The sequence below is a fragment of the Rhinichthys klamathensis genome, unplaced genomic scaffold, assembly GCF_029890125.1.
Source record: "Rhinichthys klamathensis goyatoka isolate OS25496 unplaced genomic scaffold, OSU_Roscu_1.1 h1tg000645l_1, whole genome shotgun sequence".
NCBI classification, from domain to species: domain Eukaryota; kingdom Metazoa; phylum Chordata; class Actinopteri; order Cypriniformes; family Leuciscidae; genus Rhinichthys; species Rhinichthys klamathensis.
In genome coordinates, this window is record NW_026607091.1 from 121,008 (window position 1) to 143,222 (window position 22,215).

The following is a 22,215-nucleotide window of genomic DNA, read 5'->3' on the forward strand; positions in this document are numbered from 1 at the left end:
GCTAAGCTCCGCTGCTTTCTTCGACCCTCTCTGTGTGCAGTGTGAGAGGGGGAGTGGCCACTCAGTGTGCAGTGTGAGAGGGGGAGTGGCCACTCAGTGTGCAGTGTGAGAGCGGGAGTGGTCACTCAGTGTGCAGTGTGAAAGGGGGAGTGGCCACTCAGTGTCCTGTGTGAGAGGGGGAGTGGCCACTCAGTGTGCAGTGTGAGAGGGGGAGTGGACACTCAGTGTGCAGTGTGAGAGGGGGAGTGGCCACTCAGTGTGCAGTGTGAGATGGGGAGTGGCCACTCAGTGTGCAGTGTGAGAGGGGGAGTGGCCACTCAGTGTGCAGTGTGAGACGGGGAGTGGCCACTCAGTGTGCAGTGTGAGAGGGGAGTGGTCACTCAGTGTGCAGTGTGAGAGGGGGAGTGGCCTCTGCAGTGTGCAGTGTGAGAGGAGGAGTGGCAACTCAGTGTGCAGTGTGAGAGGAGGAGTGGCAACTCAGTGTGCAGTGTGAGAGGGGGAGTGGCCACTCAGTGTGCAGTGTGAGAGGGGGAGTGGCCACTCAGTGTGCAGTGTGAGAGCGGGAGTGGTCACTCAGTGTGCAGTGTGAAAGGGGGAGTGGCCACTCAGTGTCCTGTGTGAGAGGGGGAGTGGCCACTCAGTGTGCAGTGTGAGAGGGGGAGTGGACACTCAGTGTGCAGTGTGAGAGGGGGAGTGGCCACTCAGTGTGCAGTGTGAGATGGGGAGTGGCCACTCAGTGTGCAGTGTGAGAGGGGGAGTGGCCACTCAGTGTGCAGTGTGAGACGGGGAGTGGCCACTCAGTGTGCAGTGTGAGAGGGGAGTGGTCACTCAGTGTGCAGTGTGAGAGGGGGAGTGGCCTCTGCAGTGTGCAGTGTGAGAGGAGGAGTGGCAACTCAGTGTGCAGTGTGAGAGAGGGAGTGGCCACTCAGTCTGCAGTGTGAGAGGGGGAGTGGCCACTCAGTGTGCAGTGTGAGACGGGGAGTGGCCTCTGCAGTGTGAGAGGGGGGAGTGGCCACTCAGTGTGCAGTGTGAGAGGGGGAGTGGACACTCAGTGTGCAGTGTGAGAGGGGGAGTGGTCACTCAGTGTGCCATGTGAGAGGGGGAGTGGACACTCAGTGTGCAGTGTGAGAGGGGGAGTGGTCACTCAGTGTGCAGTGTGAGAGGGGGAGTGGCCACTCAGTGTGCAATGTGAGACGGGGAGTGGCCTCTGCAGTGTGAGAGGGGGAGTGGCCACTCAGTGTGCAGTGTGAGAGGGGGAGTGGCCACACAGTGTGCCATGTGAGAGGGGGAGTGGACACTCAGTGTGCAGTGTGAGAGGGGGAGTGGCCACTCAGTGTGCAGTGTGAGAGGGGGAGTGGCCCCTCAGTGTGCAGTGTGAGAGGGGGAGTGGACACTCAGTGTGCAGTGTGAGAGGGGGAGTGGCCACTCAGTGTGCTGTGTGAGAGGGGGAGTGGACACTCAGTGTGCCGTGTGAGAGGGGGAGTGGCCACTCAGTGTGCAGTGTGAGAGGGGGAGTGGACACTCAGTGTGCCGTGTGAGAGGGGGAGTGGACCCTCAGTGTGCAGTGTGAGAGGGGGAGTGGCAACTCAGTGTGCAGTGTGAGAGGGGGAGTGGACACTCAGTGTGCAGTGTGAGAGGGGGAGTGGACACTCAGTGTGCAGTGTGAGAGGGGGAGTGGACACTCAGTGTGCAGTGTGAGAGGGGGAGTGGCCACACAGTGTGCAGTGTGAGAGGGGGAGTGGACACTCAGTGTGCAGTGTGAGAGGGGGAGTGGCCATTCAGTGTGCAGTGTGAGAGGGGGAGTGGCCTCTGCAGTGTGCAGTGTGAGAGGGGGAGTGGCCTCTCAGTGTGCAGTGTGAGAGGGGGAGTGGCCACTCAGTGTGCAGTGTGAGAGGGGGAGTGGCCACTCAGTGTGCAGTGTGTGCACTGTCACTTATAAAGACAGTCTTTGCCGCCATCTAATGGCGAAATAACTGAACTTCTGTTGCTGTTTAAGATCAGGGACTATTTTTTCCAGCGGAAGGAAGGCTTTTAATGATTTTACTTCATGAAAGTAACATTGATACATATTGTTTGGCTTTAATATTTGTATTGTGTGGTAACTTTTTTTATAAAAGCAATAAGGTACATGAGGCTAGAGCTGTATCGTGAATAAATCACGACTGAAGGGGTTGCAGGCACTCAGCTTCGTGTCATGCCTAACAACGCCCTTCAGCCGTGACTTATTCACGATACAGCACAGCCTCTGGTACCGTATTGCTTACGTAAAATGTAATTGCATTGATGTTTAAATGAAGCTCTGCTACATCTCTTCAATAGACTGACATGTTATCATAAGGTGGAAATTGGTGCAGGTCATTTTTTGCACTCTTGTGTCCACCGGAAAAACAAATGCCTGCTCCAGTCCAAAGCATTTAAAATGTCAAAATGTTCACCAAATGATTGCAAATGCCAAGCTAAATGGGGAATTATCTTTTTCCTCCAATTATGGTTTTCTGTAAGGCCAAATCGACAACAGATTTAACGGGATGACGAAGGCTTGATTCAAACCAATGTCCTTGTCTTATATGTCATGATCTACAATACCACATTCTACCACGGCTCATTGTGCTTCCAATTTTATCCCGTTACTTGCCATTTCATAACCAGCCTGTCTATCTATGCTGACTATGAAAAGTAGAATTAAAACTGAAAATTATTATTTTTAAGACACTATAACACTCACTAAAACCAAATGCTAAAACCGTTTTAGCAGCCGTTTTGGAAAGCAGCTCAGGATGCCGACCTGCTTAGATAAATGCCCTCAAAGCCGGCAAAATGATGGGAAATAATTTCCTGCAAAATGACGGGCGTACTACACCATTTGTCATCGAGGATCTTCCCCTTCATTCTCTCCCTGCAGCCTTGCTGTTGGAAAATAGATCTGCACTTGGCGACCAGTTCTCCGTAGCTCCGAGCACAATCACTCATCTGTAGTGCAATCTGCTATAGGAATCCATCATTTATGGCATAATGCATGCTAGTAGAAGAAAGGCACAGGGCACAGGCTCTAGTAACTCAAGACAAACATGTCAACAGTTCACACAAAACGATTTTATGGAAGTGACAAAATGTGCATGAGGAAGAAGTAATGAGGGAACGCCTCTCCGTATTTTCTCACGCAAGGTCTAAATCTTTGCTTGCTGCCTATACTGCATACATACATACATAGCATTCTAGGTAGCATCCTAACAAAAATGGAACCTCATAAGGACTGCTTTTGAATGCTGTCCTGTACATATGCAGGAACTTGTATAACTGATTTTAATATAGGAGATGAGAGAGATGACACAATACTTTAAAGCAGCGGTTCTCTATTTTTGATTCCAAGCCCTCCCATTGTCCAACACAAATTATCGAAGCCACATGTCGTTCCAAACATGGAACATAAAAGGAGAAGTTTAGCAGAATGTCCAAGCTGCTCTTACAAAGAATGTGAATGGTGACCACAACTGTCCCTAGTTTCCATCTCCTTTCATTTATAGATATCTCCTTTTGCAAAAAAAGAACATCAGACAATTTTGAAACAACATTCGGATGAGTAAATGATGACTTGTTTTCATTTTTGAGTGAATTACTCCTTTATTTAGGATAAATATTCATAGCATATTGATCATAATTTTCAGTATTGAGTTATATTTATAATCAACATGTATCTCAAATCGTCCACCATCTTGGATTTCTTTCTTTCACTGAGCTTGTCACATTACATTGCATTACCTCCACAAAGGACAAATATGACGCTGTCTTTGAATTTGTCCAAGAGAAGGCAACACAATTGACTACATTTTGGAACAGCTTTTGCACCAGGAGCTTATATAATGCTTTAAAATGTAGCCTACGGAGGCAGCTCACTACATTTTGGAACAGAGTTACTCTGATGGCTGGAGCTCTTTTTGAGAGAGCTGTGATGCCCTTTCAGAAGGCACAAAACCCTCCTTGTTCAACACAAGAAAGCGCTGCTCCACTGTAAAAAAGACATCAGCCGAGTCTTATATCAACTGAGTTTATGAAAAATTTGACAGCTCAGTTTTGCAAAAAATCTACTCTCCATCTTTGAACAAATTTGTTCACAGCAATGCAATAATGTCATAAAGTATAGAACAACCTTCAAATAAACTAATAGAATAACACAAGCACTCGTGTGCAAAAAACACATATCAACCTCAGATATATTTGTAGCCCCGAGCCCATGAGTCGTCAAATGGTGGCATACAGAAGAAAGTGATGACGTCACCGGTGCAATCAGTCTCTTAGAGCGGTGAACAGGCAGAGAGGAGGAGCGCGAAGAAAGAAAGGAAAGCAGGTTTTCTTCAGGGCCCCTAGTTAGCATGCACATCATACACAGCCCCTCTCAAATTAATTGGAGCATTCATATTAATGCTGTTTACCTCCAATCCATCAATCTGTCCTGACCGAAATTTGGCTGATGCAATGGAGCGGCTTGCAGTCCACCACGGAAATGTCCTTGTCCCAAGAATGAGACTGTTCTTTCCACGATTTAAAGCTAAAACCCATTCAAATTGACTGGGGGGGATGTTGCCCGAGTTACTGAAAGGCATCCTATGAAGCAACAGGAGTTAAATTGAAAGGCTGCCAAGCGATTCTCAGGGAGAGTGTAAAACCTCAAACCAGAGAGGCCTTTTATTGCTCGGTTGCGATAAAAACGCAGTCTGGTGGAAGTGCGAACAAACATCTCTAGCCAAAGGAGCATCACACCAAGTTAGGGAAAGGCCATCCCTGAAAAATGCAGTGAAACAGCCTTTGTTGTGTTACAACATCTGCTTTTATCCACACCGTTGATAAATACATTAACTGAAGAAGGGCTGTGGACATTTCCTATTGGAGAATTCCGCAGGTGAAAAGTGAGAATACACAGATGCAGACATCATCCTTTAAAAACGTGCCATCTCGCATCACTGAGCAGTTCAAGGGCACGCAGATAACTGCATATTGGATTAGACATAGATTCTGTTTCAATGACACGCCATAAATTCCTAATGAAATGTGGGTCTCTATGGCACTCACAAACAGATAAGGACAAAAATAATTAGAAGGTGAGGATTTTGTCATATAATTTAGCTATTTCACAAATCACAGGCATCTGGCCTGTCAACTAATATTGTGTTGCCTGTGTAACCGGTCCTACTCAACCCGGTCTGAGCAGGATTCGAACCACCGTCTCAAACAAGGACAGTAAAGACTGTGGCTGCTAGCATCGCCTCTTGAGATCAGGGGAGTGAGGTTTACACGCACAACTCTTACTGGCGTACGTCCATTACACCCCTAAACCTCACTCCCACCGGGTCATGGCACCAAATGTAACCGGTCCTACTCGACCCTCTCCGAGCGGAATTCGAACCGGTGTCTGTAACATAAAGAAAGTGACCAACGAGCAATCCCTTTCTAATCACGGAAGCTGTCAATCACTTTCAATCAAAATTCCTGTTTTATTCAATGAAATTGTATACACTGCACAATGAGAGGTTTTGTAAGCGTGCAGAAATCTAAGATTGTGCCGATTGAACTCCAGCATTTTGAGCAGTAATGAGCGGATTCTAACTAAAGGAATACACTACATTTTAGAACACTAGCACACACTTGCCGACTTTGTAAATGGTAACAGAGAAAAACTGGGATTCATTCACTAGGGGGCCGTTTACACTACGGCATTTTCAACTAAAAACGGAACACTTTTTATGCTTTTTGGCCGTTCATTTACACGACAACAGCATTTTGGTGGCCTGAACACGCAAACTTGAAAGCGGGTTTCAAAGTACAAGTTTTTGAAAACTATTCCCTTATCATATCCATGTAAAATACAAAAACGCGAATCTGTGAAAACGGTGACGTCATACACAACACATTTACGTGTTTCGTCTTTAAGCTTTTTTTTTTTGCAAATGAAAGGATACAGATATTAACAATAAGAAAAGGCATATGGACATCATCACAAGTGGTTATAAGAATTACACAAATCAACATCATCGTGAAAAATCAAGGAGTCAAGGATGATACTTGTCTTCAAAGCCTTTGTGTTTAAAGGTTTTGAAATTGTCTTAAAGGAATTGAAAAGGGACTTTATATCAGAGGAGAACATGCTAAAATTGGGATAACAGAGGATTTGTGAAGATGAAATTTACCCAGGCCAGAAGACAAGGTAATAAAGTATTATCAAGGTACAGTATTATCAAGGTTACAATGAAAATCTGACAAAAAAATGATAGATTGTGTAATTTGTGTCAATAGTGCGTTTGGCTCGAGTGCACTGTAGTAAAAGAATGTGTATGTGCGCAGGCGTGTAGTCTTTATTTACATCGTGACAAGTGACATCGCCAACTACTGGCCTGGCAGCATATTTCAGCTTTATTAGTCGTTGTCACGGATCCGTGTGAACGGGGATCGTTTTGATAACGTTGTCATCTGTGCAAAGAAAAAACGTCACAGTTTTTAGCACATCGTTGTCGTGTAAATGTACCCTAAATGACTGAGCTTCCCACACTTTTCCAGACTGTTTAAGTTGTTCTGAACGCAACAAACTCACACAGAAACGTGCACCTACTTGCTAGGATATCTGCTCTAAAATCGTCTCAAAACATTAAACTTGTTTGATATCCTCTGACTGGAATCTGGATGGAATCATAATTTAGTTTGATCAAAATCTGCAGACTAGCTCTGACTTTCGACAACTAGCAGAGACTAATCCAGACTGTAATTTGGGGCAAAAGGCATTTAGTGTATTCCAGCCTTGACCTTAAACACCTCTGATTGGATATTGCAGCCATGAGCTCAACAGACATGTCTGTGATTGGCTACACTGCTCAACGCTGAAAAAACACATGTAATTATAAACCTTTGACGTTCCTCAGAGCGCAAATGCAAATACGAATGAGAGCATTTGAAAGCAATGAGTTGGCACTCAGTAACCTACTTCCGAATTATCAAATATATTATACAATTGCGGGCCCTGCAAGTGTTGTGGGTTAAATGTGGCCCTTTTGGCTTCTGAAATTGAGTATCTCTGGGCTACAGGTTGAATGCCGTTGAGTCAATTATTCCTTACACATTGTCGTCATTCCGTCACATCGTGCTACAGCAACCAAAATGTGTTTACTACCTCCACAACTGTCACCGTCACAAAGCTCCTATAAAAGAGTCACGGTGACACAATGACAGACTCTTAAGTCTGACACACTGATTGAGGCCTGTTTTATTGAACCCATCTCTAAAGACTGGAAAATGACAGCATAAAGCTATGCAACATTGAGGTAAAGAGATTTTCTACAAAGAAGGGTGCTCTTTGTAAAGTTCTGTTGCCATGGTGACACAAACACGAACTGTCTATGCAGAAAGTGGCTACTGAATAAAAAATACAAATTTAGCCAGTGGGTATCCTCTTGACTGGTTGGTCAGTTGGGTCGGGTTTTTTTTTCTTTCCACAATTAAGTAAACCAAGCTTCAGATATTAGAATTGATTGTGACTTGATGAGCTGAATCCTATAAGCAATGTGAACGCGAGGTCCTAAACAACTGTGTAGCTTTTTACCACAGAAGATGGTTAATTCTGATGCCAAAGACCTTAAAAGGGATGAATTTCAAAGCACGAACTATAGCTAACTCTGGAAATCTACATATAAGCCTATGATTTTGAAAGTATGAAGGGTTTGAAGTAAATAAGCTGCATCTGAGGAAGTCTGCTTCTTAGACCGAATTGTACAATGAAGGCTCATAGATTAGTCCTTGTCAGTCCTGGCAAGGCGCAATGGCAGAAAGCCTGGGGTAACGAAATGCTCATTTACTGATTAAACTAATTTCTTAAAACGGCAGTCAAAGTAGCCAACTCAATTCACAAATGATTGAGACTTTCCTTTGGCCAGCCTCATTCACTTATCAATACAACCTTCCCACTTCCCTCACCGACTCAGTCTCAGCAATGGCTGAGATGTATTGCTCGACTGTGAGATCAAATGGACTTTGTAATGAGCTTATAGGCAGACAGACTCATTAGGGTTATGCAAATTCATTTTTTTTTTTTTTTTTTGTTCCACCTGTGCACATTGAGAGACAGATTTTCCATCTCTGTCTGAATAAGCCACATAAAAATGTGTCTTGATCAATATGATTCTTTAACCACGACGATATTACACTAAAACGCTTTAGTTCAAATTTAATAAAGCTCCTTTTTTTCTGAATAAAATGTGAGGTGCTGAGCAAAACTCACAGTCAGGCCATTAATGTGCGGACGCTAATGTGTTCAGTGTGGTTAGGTGGTTGCTATCTGACTGAAGTCAAAAGAGCCCACCATCAAGCAGTGTTATTTTGACAATATTTATGTATTATTATAGTAACACTTTACAATAAAGTCCCATTTGTTAACATTAGTAAATGCATTAGCAATTATTGTGCTAGACTAACTGGGATTTCTCACAGCACTTACATATTTTTCCCCTATTGTTGGTTTGATTGCTTCTATTGTTCTCCTCGTTGTAAGTCGCTTTGGATAAAAGCGTCTGCTAAATTATTAAATGTAAATGTAGCAATGAGAAATATATTTTTAAAGCATTTATTAATCTTTTTTTAATGTTAGTTAGTAAAAAATAAAGCTGTTCGTTGTTTGTTCATATTAATTCACGGCGCATTAACTAACAAACAACTTTTGATTTGAAACATTAGGAAATGTTGAAATTAACAGTAACATTTAAAGCGCTTATGTATAACTAGCGTGTGTATACACGTTAATTAAACAATTCAATTATCAAATAAGAAGGAATTTATACCTGTATGATATTACGCTGTACCCACATTGGACCAGCGGTGTGGAAAACAGATGGATGGATGATTTATCTGCGAGCGCCGTCTTCTGGTCAGACGCGGGAATTCATTTACAGCGACTCTCACAGTGCATTATGGGTATTCTCTAGCCATTGAGCATACATCGGTTGTACACTCGTTTTGCGGTGCATTGTGGAATTGAATGAGTGCACTCGATAACCTCCACTATGGTTTCAGACACCACTACAAATGGCCGTCCCCTCAAATAGTGCCCTAGTTACGGGTAAAGGGGGCGATTTCGGACACAGTCTTCGTCTGGATCGGATTCAGAAGGATGACCAAATAGATCAAGTAGATCAAGTCCATCCTAACCACCAAAGTCCTATACCTCTTCATGATCGAGCAGGTAAACACCTTCTATCGCTTCTTCTAGTTGATGCAGATCTTCTTCACTTGGATCTTCACAGAAGATCAGTAACAGCGCCCTTCTACCGTTTAACAGTGAAAACACGGATTGCCGGAAAAACTTGTCAATGATGGAGAAGCTCTGTGTCATAAATTATGGAAAATCGTGTCAGTGGAAGGGAAAGAGTTAAGAAATAAAGTCACACTATGGCATACACAGTCACAATTACCAAAAATAAAGTCGCACTTGCACACCTCTCTTAAAGGTACAATATGTAAGAATTTTGTAATAAAATATCCAAAAATCACTTGCACAGTGTGATATATTTCCTGCAGTTGTGTACTTACAATATCCCAAAAGTCTCCAAAAAAAATTTATTTCAGAGAAATTCCAATTTTAAATAAGTGGCCGTCCCGGAAAATAATGTCGCCTGTCAATGACGCAATATCCGCGCTATCCTCGGTTTCCATTCATACTGCCACAGCCATGACGTAACCATGGCGACAGACGTGGACAACTGCGTAGTGCGTAACGTTTAGCGGCACGCAGTTCTTGTTTCTTTCAAACATAGACCATGGCAAGTAGACTTTGGGACAAACAAGGAGAACTAAAATGAGGATTAATATCAGCGTGGCGTTTTTGAGATGCCGAGAGCTCCACGTCCGCGACTAACTTGGACTCGACAGAGCTTCACGAGTCACGACTTGACAGCTTTATTAGACAGGTGAGCAAATGCACATAAAACAAATCAATGTTATATAACGTTAGCTCAACATGATGAAATGTTAGAATATGGTCAGTATGTTATTCTAATGTTGATCTAGCTTACTGCTAGTTTCGTATAGCAAACGAACTAACACGTAAGTTAGTATAACATTATAACTTTCAACACACATTTAAATGCCGTTTAGTGTGATAGTGTAACGTTAGACCAAGTGAAGCAGCGCTGCGTTGCCTCACAAGTTTAATTTGTCTAATAAACTGACCTGTGTGAGTAATCCAGCACTTGCGAGTAGTTCGGTAGAATTAAATGTCCTTATTCCTTTATATCCGCGGGACTCGCGTGTGATATGTCTCTTTAGCAATCGCGACCTGCTTCATACCACTGTAATGTTAAAAAGCATGAATGTTTGCACTCATCCATAAACATTATTAGATCCATCAGCTTGACAGCAAGTCCCATCATTCAGCTCATCACTGCGTCATAAACCTACGCCTTTGTTATTGTTGGAAACTGCGCCCTCTTGAGGCGAAAAAACCTACATATTGTGCCTTTAAACAAGCTGCACAATTTGAGTTAATCATGTCTGTAGCATAAACGTGTAAATCACACCCCAAAGTATAATACTTACGGTTATAGGGGAAAAGCTTGGGGCAAAGTAGCAATAATAACAGTGATTGCCTTAACAAGTACTGCTTATTATACTTAGTTATAGCGATACAACAGCAGCAGTAAATTTTATCTGAAAGGTCTGTGACTCTAGATTTCCATGGTAAAACATCAAGATGGAAAGTATATAATAAGGGTCTCCTAGCCAAGACACAAAGACAAAGCCAGATTCGATATTGAGAGAAGTAAAACTGCTTTTAGCTCCAAGGTATCAGTGCCTCCTGGAAGACATCCACACATACCCCTTCATTTTCCACATGATGTCCATTTAAAAGATGTCAGTGAACCCAATGAATGTGAAAGGGTGTCTGATGAAGCGGCAAGAGAAAATTGCGCTGACTCACGGCAATCAGGCCGAGTCATTCTGTCACCCACAAGACCACAAAGCTTAACTGCCTTCTGAATAATTTACATTCTTCTGTACGATCAGGGCAGAACTTCATACACACAGCTGACTCATATACAGGCAAATAAGCTCCCGTGGGAGGCTGCCCTCCCCCTGTGAACATCAAAACCTTCCCAACACTGACACAAAGGCACAGGCACTCTCTTCATGGACACAAACGGCAAACAGGACGCTGTTAAATGTTAAATGTTGATCTGCACTCTCTGAGCCCTGCGAAGGGGGTGGAGAGGTAGAGAGGGGGTCAGTTTGTCAGCCCTGGAGGCCATAAGAGCACACAGAGTAGAGAGGATGGGCCTTAACGGGTTACAGGGAGGAAAAAAGGCCACAGAAAGAGGCGTATATAAAGATGAGCACTTTATGTGCAACATCCTGTCTATTCAGTGTCGTCCTTCTGGTTGATTTTTGAGGACAGCATAGCTGGATCCTCACAAACTAAAAACATACAACTATTTTCATTACTTAAAATAAACATTAACGGAAATAAAAGCTCATTGGCAGAATAAAAAAAAAAAATTACATTATTTTTTTATAATTTTTTATGATTCTTATGATTGTATTTCTTGCATTGTAAGCATTGTAGTCAGTACTGCAGATATTCACTTGTTGAAACCTAAAGCACACTTGAATTTGTTCTAGATCATCAGATTATGTTATGCAACATTTTTTCCGTAAAAAAGTGCTTCAGAAATGTAAGCTTGTGGTCTTGCAATGGGCCGTCTGTAGTCTACATCATGAGACAGGAGGGTGTCCCATTTGTTATTTTATGATTCTGAATGTTTTTCACAAGCGCCTTGATGCATCTTTTTGGCGGGTCACAGCTGATGCGGACTACACGGCTGGCTGATATACCTGACAGTTTGTGCAGCATTACGTCACCAAAATGTGGTGGATAAATGGACCGCAAGGGCTTAGGGTGGCATTTTGGAACGAGTCCATTGACTGTCTGTGCGCCAAGACAACAAAGCAGCTATTGTACCTCCAGTTTCAGACTCAGCCTAAGGGGACGTTTACATGACACCGCTTTTAGTTGAAAAACGTAACTTATTATGCATTTTGGCCGTTCATTTACACACGACAACGGCGTTTTGAGGGCCTAAGAACGCAAACTTTTGAAAACGGGTTTCAAAGTGCAAGTTTTTGAAAACGATACCGTAAACATCTGAAACTACAAAAACATGAGTTTAAAAAACCAAAGGAGTTACTGTGCCCCCCTCCCACCGCATTCGCAAGCGAAAACAAATGTGTGAAATGCACGCACCCGGGTTGGTTGCTTTCTAGTGCGAAAGCAAAGTTGAACCAACATTAACATGGCTGGTTACCTCCAGACTACATTTGTAACACATTCACCTTTGGTTGTACTCGTGGGGGGAAAAAAGTTTGTTAAAACAGGATCTTAGTTGCATTCCTACCAAATGTTTTGAAATGCAGCCAAATGCAGCATAGTGCAATACATGTCAGCACACTGTCAGCAGGAGAACTCATGGGACGCTATATAGGCGCGCTGAGAGCATGTTGGAGGCATGTGTAGGACGGGATGGTTGCAGTTTGCCATTAATAGCACGCTGAGCTCAATTAGTCCAAACTACGTGCTACTGGAATAGCAGAATTTTTGCCACTTTGTGTTGCTACAGCCTTGACATGAATTAGACATTTGGTTTTGAGGCAAATAGTGGTGCCTGCTGTTTACTATTGCTCATACTTAGTTTCTTTTTTTAAGTAATTGAACAAACCTCTAAAGTATTACACTTTGGCACATTACTCATCCAGCAGTTTCTGCTAAAGAATGGCACATCAAATCATGCGGCTTGTTGAGGAAAGGTGTGCAATTACCATTTTTACCCTTTCACACGGTTAAAATATTCTAGCTGCGTTTTTTAAACTGGCCATTATTTTAGAATATTTCACCTTGTTATTTCTACCCCAACTCTTCAAGCATGTCTTGGAATAGATCTGTATGAAGTCTTTTTATTACATTTTTTCTTTTTTATTCAAAATATTCACAAAGGTGTTAACTATATAAAATATCTAATATTCCGATCCTCAAATAGTTGAAAATGGTGGACGCTGTGATATTATACAATGCAGAAAATCAAAACTGTTGGAATTACAAATGCATCGACTTCTCCTGAAAGACATGAAAGTAAGTGGCCGGTGAACTGGGAGAAACTTTTTAGTTACCAACACAATGTCTGATGTAAATAAAACACGTTGTCAGATTGTTTAAAAGGTGTATTATTGCCGCTTACATAGACCAAACTTTTTTTTTTTTTTTTTTTTTAAGTACTTATGTGTATGTCTGAATCCTAAAGTAAACATTGTGTGGATGACAACATTGAATAGACATTCAAATGAGAAATAACTAAGCAGGTTTTACTTTTCCCACAACCAATGAATTGTTAACTAGAGAACGTGCACAATGATTATAGTAATTTTCATGACTTCCCGGTAGGCTAAGCATACATCTCCAAGAGCTCTGGACATCTCCAAAACATCTCATTTTTGTGTACGACATAGCGTCTTAAAAAAAATATTCACTTACTAAATTATAAACATCTCTACATCTGAATGTATTTTTAACATCTGCTAGGGAATGCTTTTATAGAGCAGTACTGCAAATGAGCAAACTCTCTAAAAGCACATCTTTCATCTCATCCAGATGAAAGAGCAGACATACATCTGTGTGACGTATAGATTTTAATCATTTACATCATTCCAGACCTGGAAGACACTATTTTAAAGCTTGAAAACCAATTAGACTCTGTTGTCCATCCAACTGATGAAGACCTTTACTCAGCTGAGCCTCTTCAAACAAAACATAGCAAAACAATCTGGCTTGAACCACAAGGGTGCTGTATATAAACAAAACACACAACAATACGCCAATAAATACGTAACAAGTCCAGTTGTTTTCTGCAAATGCGTTGGCAAATGTTAATTTTTCTCTCAGCATGCTCCTTCAGCTCTATTATAGCAAACTAACACGGTGAGCACTGGAGCTTATGTACTCGCGCCTCTCCATAATTCTCAACAGCTTTCAGTTAATTGGCTTCTCGAGCCACACGAAGCGCGCGCGACTGCCCCTGGTGCCACACCCTCTTTTCATTAAACAGCCAAGACACCTCAGTTACATTTGAGTCACCAATAAGCAAAATTTTAAATTAAAGTAAACCTGCACTACCACCGGATTCAGACCACGAATATGTTAGTCTGCGCGTGATACAATATGGGGGTTGGCCAACCATTAAATGCCTCAGGCCAACGGGGAAGAAACACAGCAACTGAAAACCTAATATTTCCATATTTTATTAACCTTTATGCACGTAATACATAAGCATTTAATATTAGCGTTACCCTTCTTCACAAGGTGCACTAACAGGCGCGCGCGCCGCTCATTTACACGCATTGTTCAGCTAATAACGGCATCCTTTCACTGTCTTCTCTAATAAACCAATTTTTTTATGTTGATGAATGACCACATGACCGAAAGGAATAGCAAGCCCTCGTTAAGCCACCGGCCAGCTAGACAAAATGTTAAATGACATAATAATATAAAAATGTAAGCCTCGTCACAAGGACATATGGACTGTCACTGAACCCGCGCTGCAAGCGCTGTTTCAACCTGTTTATAGTGCACACTTTACGGATAGTGAGCGTACATACACCGGATGACATCGCAACAAAGAGCCCTACCTGTCTCTCCAGGTTTGACGCGCGTATTTCCGTCCAAATGCCGACCATTGAGGGCTTGCGAATGCCACCGCCCAGCTGCTTCTATTCACCGTCACAGGATGGAGACTGTCCGAGAGGATGAATGAGCGGACGGAGGGGGAAGAGCAGCTCTCGGCTGGATGGATGAGAGGAGAGGAGCGGAGAGGAGAGGAGAAGAGGAGGAGGAGAAGAGCGTATAGGGGGCGTATGCGTGCTGGATACACCAAACTCCTTCCTCACAACTGAGAAAGCAGCGCAGAACTGAACACGCACCGATTTCATCATCACGGATGCGCTGTGAGCCTCTATTCCGCTTTATGTACGTCCATACACTACCGCATTCATGTAATTTAGTGAACCACTTAAGAAATAATGTAAGAGTACATTTTTGCCTATCTGTATGTAATTGTATTTTGCGAGAGAGCAAAATACACCGGAATAGAATTGAATACAATACTTTTTTGTCCCAATACAGACAATTCTTCAACACACTGTAAAATGTTTTAAAAAAGGCAACCTAAAAATGTTTCAACCTTCCCCAACTTCTTAGGTTGTCTATGAAAGCCTGTAGACTGATGCTTATGTGAAGGACATTTTTGCCGGGAAAATCGTGTGAGCACAAGCAAAGTTGCTGGCTGCTGTTCACTTAAAGAGGTAGTACGCCCAAAAATGAAAATTCTGTCTTTTATTTACATTTAAACATTGATCAGAGAACATAAACAGATGGTCAACCAACCTAATCACGGAAACATGTGTGACGTAGCCATGCGCACTTGGTAGACTGTCTCATTCTAGTGATTAATGCTGAGGAGGACACTACAAGCCTCAGAAGGACTGGACTAAAGCCCAATTTATACTTCTGCATCGACCTCTCGCCGTAGCTACGTCGTAGGTCGTGTGTAGCGCGCGTACCCTTCGGCGTACCCTGATGTGCACCTCTCTAAAAATTTAACAACGCATCAATTCTACGCGGACGCAGGCGCTGTGATTGGCCTGTCAGAACCGCTCCCTCGGGTTCCCTATCAGTCGGTCACTATGACGTATGTTGTGACCGACCAAAAGGAATCTCGCTAGAGAGGCCAATCTACATCGAGTGAAACTAAACAAGCCAATGCACATTGGCGTGCAATCATTTGCATCAGCTGCGCAGTCTCGCAGCGCGGGTATTTAACGCAGCTGGTGATGATTGCACTCTAGCTTTTTGCTTCGGAGCCAAGCACTTCGTATGCTGACTACACAGAGTGAATCTGCAAGCCTCTTCTGGACCTCTCCACTTTGGTGCGGGCGTGACAGCACAGCAGCTCGAGCGGTCTTCTCTTCTCTCTCTCTTTTTTGTTTTCTGTTTTTTATTTTTAAACTGAGCAAAACAAAAAAGCTGTTTTCACAGCTGGTAAGGTGCGTGGTGAGAGCGCTCAACAGCCGTTTTCAAAGGGGCGGAGTCCCTGTGCCTCTGCCTCGATCCAATCCTCCTCAGAGGGTTGCTTCGGGCAGTGACACGGGAGACCTGAGGATTACGATGAGTGCGCTTCCTTCGGGAAACCAGCCTCCTAGGAACCCTCACCCCTCTCACACTCCACAGCCAGTTGAGCCACCAAAGGAACCTGGTGCTCCCCGCATCGATCAGATGTTGATCGCTGAATCGGAGGGTGGGTCAGACTTTTTCGCGGACGACAGCTCAGAGCTGCTGCCTCCTTCGGGTGTGCCAGCGGTGCCCGAGTCGGACCCATAGATGATGACCATGCTTTCCCGGGCCGCCAACAGGATCGGGCTCGAGTGGAACCCTCCACCATGTCCCGAGCCCTCGAGGCTGGACGATTGGTATCTTGGGGTGGTGCGCGCTGGTTCTCAGTAACCCACCCCAGTGCCTTTCTTCCCGGAGGTGCATGAGGAGCTCACGGGGACGTGGACGGCACCTTTTACTGCCAGAAACCGTGGCTACTGGCTCCTCCTCCCTCACCACCCTTGATGGCAGGGCAGCTAAGGGATACACGTGTGTCCCACCAGTGGAGCAGGCCGCTGCAATGCAGCTGTGCCCTAACTCCACTTGGCGCGGAAAACCGTGTCTTCCTTCCCGGGCCTGTAAGTACTCATCGGACCGGACCTATTCAACGAGGCTTACAAGGCCTGTGGGGAAGCTGCCTCTGCCATGCCTGCCATGGCGTTGCTGCAGGTCTATCAGGCCAAGGCACTGAAGGACCTGCACAAGGGTGGTCATGATCCACAAGTTCTCCAAGAACTTCGTGCCGCAACGGACCTCACGCTTCGTGCGACGAAGGTCACTGCACGGTCAGTGGGTCGTGCAATGTCCACCTTGGTGGTCCAGGAACGCCATCTCTGAGAATGCCACCGAGCCGCCTCCTGCACCTCCTGCCCCGTGGAACCAGGTAAGTGTTGCAAAGCACACTTGCCTCCCGGAGAGAGCCTCCCTGTGTCCTGTGTTCCACCTCGCTGCCCCACTCCTGGTACGCATACGGTCCCTTTGGTCCCGCTTGTGCGGTCTCTGCGAGCCTGGTTAGCGCTCCCCGTTCCATCTCGCTGGCTCATTCTGACCATCAGGCTCGGCTATGTGATTCAGTTCGCCTGGCATCCCCCCAAGTTTCGGGCCATCCACTCCACTACAGTGAGAGCAGCCGATGCCCATGTCTTGCGTGTGGATATCGGAGATAGAGCCAGTCCCTCCAGCTGATATGAGGTCAAGGCACTACAGTTCCTACTTTATTGTACCCAAGAAAGGTGGTGGGATACGACCGATCTTGGATCTGCGAGTCTTGAATCGGAGCCCCCACAAGCTACCGTTCAAAATGCTCACGCAGAGACGCATTTTCGAATGTATCCGTCCCCGAGATTGGTCTGCAGCGATCGACCTGAATGTCTTGATTCTCCCTCGACACAGGTTGTTTCTGCGCTTTGCGTTCGATGGTCGAGCATATCAGTACAATGTCCTATCCGTCGGGCTGTCCCTGTCCCCCCGTGTCTTCGCGAAAGTCACGGAGGGGGCCCTTGTTCCCACGAGAGAACAGGGTGTTCGCATCCTCAACTATCTCGACTACTGGCTCATACTAGCACACTCTCAAGATCAGCTATGCGATCACAGGGACCTCGTGCTCAGGCACCTCAGCCAGTTGGGTCTTCAGGTCAATTGGGAAAAGAGCAAACTCTCCCCTGTGCAGAGTATCTCTTTTCTCGGTATGGAGTTGGATTCGGTCGCACAGACAGCGCGCTTTAGAGAGCAGCGCGCTGTCTGTGCTGAACTGCTTGAACACGTTCAAAGGCAGGACGGCAGTCCCACTGAAATTCTTTCAGAGGCTCCTGGGGCATATGGCAGCGGCAGCAGCGGTAACCCCGCTCGAGATCCCGAGATACGGGCATGCAGTGTCAGGGGTGTGGACAGACCCCCAACTGCATTGGCACAACAATTGCCTCGAGTTGCTGGCAGTACATCTCGCACTGAGCCGCTTGAAAAGGCCGCTACAGGGCATGGACGTGCTGCTCCGTACGGAAATATGCGTTTCCCCCAGTGAGCCACGCAGACACTGTGCAAAGTCAGGGAGGACGAGGAGCAGGTCCTTCTGGTGGCTCCCTATTGGCCCACCCGGACTTGGTTCCCAGAACTCATCCTCCTCACGACAGTCCCTCCCTGGCCCATTCCTCTGAGGAAGGATCTTCTGACTCAGAGACGGGGCACCCTATGGCACCCGCGTCCAGACCTCTGAAAACTCCATGTCTGGTCCCTGGAAGGGACGCGGAGGTTCTAGGTGACTTACCCCCAGAGGTACTTAACACCATCACTTCAGCACGGGCGCCGTCCACAAGACGTGTTTACACCCTGAAGTGGAACCCGTTCATTGAGTGGTGTTCTTCTCGCCAGGAAGACCGCAGAAGATGCTCGATAGGGTGTGTGCCTTCCTTCTTGCAGCAAGGGTTGGAGGGAAGGCTGTCTCCCTCCACCCTGAAAGTACATGCTGCAGCTATTTCACCACATAGATGACAAAACAGTTGGAAAGCACGACCTGGTCGTCAGGTTTCTTAGGGGGGTGAGGCAATTAAATCCTCCTCGACCCCCCTCCTTACCCTCTTGGGACCTTTCCCTGGTGCTTCGAGCACTTCAGTATGCTCCCTTTGAGCCTTTGCAATCAGTAGACTTAAAGCTTCTTTCCATGAAGACTTTGCTGTTGGTTGCACTGGCCTCTGTCAAGAGGGTAGGGGACCTGCACGCATTTTCGGTCGACGAGTTCGGGCCGGGTGACAACCACATAGTACTAAGACCCCGGCCTGGCTATGTGCCCAAGGTTCCTACCGCTCCCTTCAGGGACCAGGTAGTGAACCTGCAAACGCTGCCCCTGGAGGAGGCAGACCCAGCCCTGGCTTTGCTGTGTCCCGTTCGTGCTCTGCGTATGTACGTGGACAGAACTCAAAGCATCAAGACCTCAGACCACCTCTTTGTCTGTTACAGAGGCCAGCAGAAGGGAAAGGCTGTCTCCAAGCAGAGGGTGGCCCACTGGATAGTGGATGCCATCGCCTTGGCTTACCAAGCACAAGGCGTGCCCTGTCCGCTCAGGTTGCATGCACACTCCACGAGAGGTGTTGCATCCTCCTGGCGTTGACACGTGGCTCCTCGCTAACAGATATCTGTAGAGCTGTGGGCTGGGCGACACCTAACACGTTCGCTAGATATTATAGCCTACATGTAGAGCCGGTCTCCTCCCGTGTTCTCACCCTAAACGGGTAGAAGCACCGAGAGGTCCGGCTTTGTCGGCTTGCTGCACCCTACTGTGCACCCTTATTGCTCCAGAGTAAAAACCTGTTGAGTCCACCAAAACCCCTCGGCCCGGACATGGCGGAGTGTCCGGCGCCAGGCCTTTATCCGCTGAATCCTTAAGAACCGGATCTGGGCTGGGTTCCATATGTGTGACCCTATGGGGATCCCATATGTGTATATTCTCCACGTCTGCTCCTAACGGAAGCCCATGTCTTTCCCTTGGGCTAAGTTATCCACTATCTCATATGTAGTACAGCCTTCGGGCTAGTCCATATGTGTTCCCCACATAACTCCTTGAAGTAAGTGGCTTCCGCAGCGTCCTCCTTCCTAACTGAAGGGCACGCTTTCCCTGTGTTATCCAATAATCTCACTGTATGGGTTATCACGGAGCAACAGTGACAGATACACTCTGTTTAAGCCTCCTCCTATCGTCCTCATCCTATAGGCAAAAAGGTGTAGAGGCTTGCACAGGGCGGGGATGGGGTGCAGCAGCTGTGGCGCTTTGGTAGGGATTCCTATTGGTCGGTCACGACATACGTCATAGTGACCGACTGATAGGGAACGTCTCGGTTACATATGGTAACCCTCGTTCCCTGAAGGAGGGAACGGAGACGTATGTCCCGTCGCCACATCTGCTACCGCCCGCTGGGACGGCCAGCTTTTTCAGGCTTGGCTCCTCAGCAAAAAACTACAGTGCAATCATCACCAGCTGCGTTAAATACCAGCGCTGCGAGGCTGCGCAGCTGATGCAAATGATTGCACGCCAATGTGCATTGGCTTGTTTAGTTTCACTCAAAGTAGATTGGCCTCTCAAGCGAGATTCCTATTGGTCGGTCACGACATAGGTCTCTGTCCCCTCCTTCAGAGAACGAGGGTTACCATGTGTAACCGAGATGTTTCACATGCTCCCTCTGCATGTGTAATTGCGTGTCAACGCAGACAACGACGCAGAAGTATAAATGAGAACCAACGCATAGTCTATAGCGTAGAGGCTCCGGCATAGGTCCGACGCAGAAGTATAAATAACCTTCCGTTTGAGAAACACCCATCATAAACACAGAAACTCAAAGGACTTCACAGCAACCCGTCAAAATAAAAGTTTGCTATAACTTGACAGAAAAATATAACTTGTACAGTAGAAATTAGTTACTTCTCAATGTAATAATACTAACAATATAATAAATTATCAAAACTTTATTTTTTAAGGAATAATCACAATTTTTCTAACATTAAAACTCATTTGTTTGACAAAAGAAATTTTAATTTCATATGATTAAAATATAAATTAATGTTTTATGTCTTCATTTCATTCGTCACCCTCATTGGTTCTTGAGGAAGCTCAAACGTGCTGCGTAACACGAGAATGAACCTCGTTGGTTCTCTTACGTCAAGAGAACATGCTTGAGCTTCCGTTTACCACAACTGATGTCTGAGTTTATGAATGTTTATATGTAAATAAAAGCCTAAATTCATATAAAGTGATCGTGTCTTTTAAAAGCCTAAATTCATATAAAGTGACCGCTCAATTCATATGGATTCGTTTCACGATCTTTTCATTAACTTTTTGAGCGTCAAAGTGTCAGTTGCATAGCTGTCAATGGAGGGACAGAAATCTCTCAGATTTCATCAAAAAGATCTTCATTTGTGTTCCGAAGATGATAGAAAATCTCACGGGTTTGAAAAGACACGAGGGTGAGTAATTAATGACAGAATTTTAATTTTTGACATGACTGATAGAAATCCTTCACTTATGAATTAAGGCATCCAGATGCACTGCTGATGAAACTGAAAGCAATCATGAATTGTGAAGGCCTGCTGTCTGAATTCTTTCTTTTATTTTATTCTTTTTAGCAAACGTTTTTGTTGTTATAAATATATTACCTCATACAAATACATCTAATATATATATATATATATATATATATATATATATATATATACAAAGAATTGCACTAATATCTGGAGTATTATTGCATAATCAGCCCTATTAAACAGTGAGGTACAATAGCCTGATAGGAAATGTGCTCTCTAGTGGGAGTGCATTTGTAATTACAGCACAGGAAACGGGTGTGCGTGCTGCTGAGAAAATTACAGCGGAGTGTACAAATGACAGACCTTATATACACAAGTGTGTGTACAGGCATGTATAAAGCCATTATTCTAGAGAAAGTTTTAATATTTCCTTAACAAATGGAAAAAAGCAAGAAGAATTCCTTAATACACTCCACTGTAATTTTCTCAGCAGCACGCACACACATTCCCTGTGCTGTAATTACAGATGCACTCCTCACTTCTATGAGGCTATTGTACCTCACATACATATGCTAAACAATCACTGAAGTGAAATGATAAACAATACACATTAAATGTCTACATAATAAATCTGCTAGCTTGGTAAAGCTGGAACTGTTGCTATTAATATTTCAACCAGAGGATGGCAGCATTTATTTTTTGTATTATAGTGCTTTGTAAACAGTGGACTGTGTTGTGAATTACGCTACTCCCATTTGCATTGCACAGAATATGTGGGAAAACCATTGTCGGGGACGAGGGCGATCTTTCGAGTAATTACCATCATTATGCATATTTTACTGGGAAACAACACCCTTGTTTTCAGTCCTTTGTGGTTTGGAGAGAATGTCAAGAAAAGTTCATTTGTCATGTTAGAGATAACATCAGATAGTAGGGGAACTAGAGATCGGCACTGTGAAATGTTTGTCATAATGTCCCACAAC

At 44.8% G+C, this 22,215-nt stretch overlaps 1 protein-coding gene across 11 annotated transcripts in view; it reads right to left on the bottom strand.

Moving 5' to 3' along the window:
• Positions 1–14,960, bottom strand: part of si:dkey-178k16.1 (band 4.1-like protein 1) — a 73,176-nt gene extending 58,216 nt beyond the window's left edge. For 9 of the 11 annotated variants that reach the window (XM_056241453.1, XM_056241449.1, XM_056241455.1 and 6 more), the window contains exon 1: positions 14,704–14,954. The gene's annotated coding sequence lies outside the window, so the exon portion shown is untranslated. Of the gene's footprint in view, positions 1–14,703 lie in introns of all 11 variants that reach the window. The other 2 variants (XM_056241457.1, XM_056241456.1) reach the window with 2 other exon arrangements.
• Positions 14,961–22,215: the final 7,255 nt, after the last annotated feature.